Genomic DNA, 4936 nt, shown 5'->3' on the forward strand with positions numbered 1-4936 from the left:
CCATCATTTTTTTCTATCATGTATATTTCCTCCTAGCTATGATAATGGTTTCTATGGGGTGGTCTTAATTTTTTTTGTTCTTCTTAACATTGGATCTTAAAAATTGTTCCTCATCAATTTGTAGTGTCTAGTTTTAAATGCACATAGTATTTTCATGTATAGATACACTTTAGATTATTTATGGGTCTCCTATTTCTCCTCATTTATATTGCTGATAATTTTCTGCATTACAACTAACACAACATTGATTACTCTAGTACTGATGTGTTGTGGTTTTGGTTCTCCAGAATATAAAATGGAAAATTACATTAATATTAACTTCTACTTCATCTTCTCTTTTCCTTTCAGATTTTGCTATTTAAAAATTTTCCATATGTTGTCCTTATTGCTATTGCTAGAACTTCAAGCACTATAACTAAGAGGTATGGCGAGAGTGGACAGCCTTGTCTTGTTTCTGATTTTAGTGGAATGGCTTTAAGTTTCTTTCCATTTAATTTGATGTTAGCTGTTGGCTTGCTGTATATTGCTTTTTATATTTAAGTATGAACCTTGTATCCCTAATCTCTCCAAGACCTTTATCAAAAAGGGGTGTTGAATTTTGTCAAATGCTTTTTCAGCACCTAATGAAATGATCATATGTTTTTTTTTCTTTCAGTTTATTTATATGGTAGATTACATTGATAGATTTTTGTATGTTGAACCAGCCCTGCATCTCTGGGATGAAGCCTACTTGATTATAATGTATAATTTTTCTAAGGTGTTCTTGGATTCGGTTTGCCAGTATTTTATTGAGAATTTTTGCGTCGATGTTCATGAGTGAGATTGGTCTGTAATTCTCTTTCTTGGTTGAGTTTTTGTGTAGTTTTGGTATCAGGGTAACTGTAACTTCATAAAAAAAAGTTTGGCAATGACTCTTCTGTTTATATTTAGTGAAACACATTAAGGTATTAGCTCTTTTTGGAAGTTCTGGTAGAATTCTGCATTGAAACCATCTGGTCCTGGGCTTTTTTTGGTAGGGAGGTTTTTGATGACAGCTTCCAATTCCTCGCGACTTACAGGTCTATTTAAATTGTTCACCTGGTCATGATTTAATTTTAGTATATGGTACTTATCTAAAAAATGTCCATTTTTTCATATTTTTCAATTTTGTGGCATACAGGCTTTTGTAGTAAGATCTAATGATTCTTTGAATTTCCTCTGTGTCTGTGGTTATGTCCCCCTTTTCATTTCTGATCTTATTATTTCGCATGTTCTCTCTCTGCCATTTGATTGGTTTGGATAGGGGTTTGTCAATCTTGTTGATTTTCTCCAAGAACCAGCTTTTAAAGGATTTATTGCATTATATTCTTTTCTGTAATAATAACCCCTAAATTTTTCTAGGTTTAGATTACATTAAGTAGGTTTATTCTTCAACAGAAATTTCCTGCCATTGTTTGTCCCTTCACCCCTTAGTAAGTTGAAGTTGCTTCTTAATGCTTCCTTCAAAGGGTGTGAAAACACTCAAATTCAGTAGTTGGGTTCTGGTGTTAAATGTCCTCTACAGGCTCAGTGTTTGAACTCATGGCTCCTGGATGGTGGTGCTGTTTTAATGTTTTTTGGAAGTTTTAGAGGGCACAGCTTAGCTGGAAGAAGTGGATTGGGGACTAGTAGAGACTCATGTGTCCATCCTGGTTCCTTTCTTCCATTTCCTTCCTTGCTCCTGGAGAATTGATAAGCCTTAGGCACACATTCCAGCCATTATGAGCATCCCCTTTCATTATGGACCCTGCCCAGTCACAATGTGATCCCTATCATATAAACCTCTCCTCCCTTTAGCTTCTTCTAGTCAGGTATTTGATCTTACTGATGAGTTAAGCAGCTAATACTGTTAGTGTTATGTGTTACCTTTATACCTGAACAATAGCATGGGTGGTGGTGTAATTTTCAGGTCATGTTCTGTCATCTCTTTGAAGATTTAATTGCTATACTTGATTTTACCAGTGTGATGGAGTCTGAGGTCATTCCAACCTTTATTTCAGTTTAAGTGAATTGACATCTCATTCTGATAAGCAAAGAATTAGTTCATTATTTTTGGTGTCTAACAGATCTGTGTGCCTTTGTTTTGTTTTTAACCATTTCTTTGCTTGTTTATAGAAACGAGTGAATCTTTGAAATAAAAAGTTTAAAATCTTGTTTGTTTCTAAATATATTTCTGAATATCTTTTATATATTTGGTTCTGTATAGAACTCATCTCTTTTGTTAGATATTTCAGCTATACAAATATGGCTTATCTTTTACTTTTCTGTTGGGGACTGCGGACCATCAGACCCTGCATTTCCTGTAAACAACTTTTTTTCCTCTGCTCTGAGCAGCCTGTAGGGGAGTGGGTTCTGATGAGTCTGCAGCTGAAAGATCCTGAGAGCCAGGGTGTGGCCAGAGCCTTGTATCAGCTGCCCCTGAGCACAATAAACTGGGCATTCTTGGCACTCTTGTATCAAGGATGGCCCCACGGCTCTGTTTCTCTGTCTGGTTCTATCTCTTGTGTGTTTTGAAATCTCCGGCTCGCCAACCATAGAGTAGCACAGAGAGTGCTCAGAACTGGTATAGTTTTATACTTTTCTGCATTTTAATCTTTATTATTTTAATTAAGTCATATTCCTTAATTAATTTACTGTTTGTATCCTTTTATAGTTTTCAAAGATACCTGCTGTCTCCAAAGTGGCCTTCAATTCTGTGTTTAGTTTCTCTTTTCTATTCTAAATTGTGCCTGCCCATATATTTAAGAAAAATAAAAACAATTTTTTTAATTTTCTGGGATGTGTCAGTGCGCGGATGTAAGTCCAAGTAGCATGTGTATATGAGCCTGCCGACATTAGAAGAGAGTTTGGTATCCTTTAGAACTGGAGGGATAGGTGGCTTTGAGCTGCCCTGTGGGTGCTGAGAATTTAACCATGAAGAGCAGTAAGCTCTTACACACTCCTTATCTCTGAGATATCACTGACTGGCAAAACAAGCAATGTCTGTAAAGACTGGATGTGTGCTAGCATTGCTCTAGGAAATGGCAGCACTGTAGAAAATGGGGAAGGAAACATTTCCTTCCTGGCAGAGGCTACATTGGAGTTTGTTCCTGCTATGAGCTTGTTTTGTAACAGTGGTTTCTTCGTTCAATTTCTACACACTTGTTCCTGCATCTTATCTGAGTAAAAACTTTTAAAATAAGCTGTACTGTTCAAAGCTTTATTTCTTATTTAAATAGAATGATAATAAAGACAAATTCTTTTGACAATCACTTTTTTTCTGTTCGCTTTCTTATTTGGTGGTTCAATTGCATAGGAACATCTATTATAAACCCTTTTATTGGTCACCTTTTAAAGATTTTGGGGGGAAAAATGTGTGTAGGGGCCTGTCTGTGGAGGACAGGGCACATTTAGATCCTTGTGAGCTGCAGTGCAGGTGCTGGACGCGGAACGTGGGTTCTCTCTAATCACTGATTCATCCCTTCTCCCCATACTGTTAATCTTTTAAACCTGGTCATTTACACTTTCCCTACAGCTTTTTTTTTCCTGGTAAAATAAATAAATAAATAATACTTTAGCCTTAGGTCAGCACATTATAACCAGTATAATCAGCACATTATAATAGAGCCCAGGGCCTCTATTTGTATAGCGTATGCATTTGCTTTACATTTTGAAATGATCACAAACAAAGAGATTAACAAAATAGCTGCAGAGATACTAGGAGACTGACAAAGCTTCAAATATTCCCTTTCCATAAAATAGATTCTTTTCTCATGCAATATATACCCCAACCTCACTTTGTGCTCCCTCCTCCTCCCACAGATCCACTTCAGCTCCATTTTCCTTTAGAAGAGAGCAGGCCTCCAAAACACAACAAGCAAACATGACAAAACAGGATACAATAAGACAAGGCCAAAGCCCTCAGATCCAGGCTGGACAAGGCAACCCAATAGAAAGCAAAGATTCCCAAGAGTAGGCAAAAGAGTCAGAGATACACCTGCCCTGACTGTCAGGAGTCATATTGGCACTTTGTGGCACTCTCCAGTTCTTTACAGGAAAATTTGCTAAAAACAGTTCTCCCTATGAACTAAAATAATGTGTTAGTGGATTTGTTAGCCTTTATTTATAGACCTTAGTACTGCAAAGAACCTCCCACAAATCTCTCTCCTGTAGCTTACTTCAGAACTAGTTTGCTTGCTTAAAAAATGTATGCATGTGTGGGGTCTATGTGTGTGTGAGAGAGACAGAAAGACAGAGAGAACATGTTGAGAGGAGGGGAAATGGAGAGAGAAAGAGCTTGTTTAATTTTCTGCTGCCTCGTTCTGAAGGGAATGCTAAATTTGATCAGGAAAATGTCTTGCTACCAGATGTGTGCCATTTCTGCAAGGGAGAGATTGTTCATTTTATTTCTAAGTTCTTTTCCTGTTTTGGAGAATTGGATTCTCATGCTTTCTGTGAAGCCAATGGCTATAGCAAATCTCTGTGTACTCCTCCTGCACTGTGTACTCCTGCACTGTGTACTCCTCCTGCACTGTGTCCTCCTGCACTGTGTACTCCTCCTGCACTGTGTTTTCCTGCACTGTGTTCTCCTGAACAGTGTACTCCTCCTGCAGTGTGTACTCCTGCACTGTGTACTCCTCCTGCACTGTGTCCTCCTGCACTGTGTCCTCCTGCACTGTGTCCTCCTGCAGTGTGTACTCCTCCTGCACTGTGTACTCCTGCAGTGTGTACTCCTCCTGCAGTGTGTACTCCTGCAGTGTGTACTCCTCCTGCAGTGTGTACTCCTCCTGCAATGTGTACTCCTCCTGCACTGTGTCCTCCTGCACTGTGTACTCCTGCACTGTGTACTCCTGCACTGTGTACTCCTGCAGTGTGTACTCCTGCAGTGTGTACTTCTCCTGCACTGTGTACTCCTCCTGCACTGTGTACTCCTCCTGCA

This window comes from Microtus ochrogaster, chromosome 1 (genome assembly GCF_000317375.1).
Source record: "Microtus ochrogaster isolate Prairie Vole_2 chromosome 1, MicOch1.0, whole genome shotgun sequence".
NCBI classification, from domain to species: Eukaryota; Metazoa; Chordata; class Mammalia; order Rodentia; family Cricetidae; genus Microtus; species Microtus ochrogaster.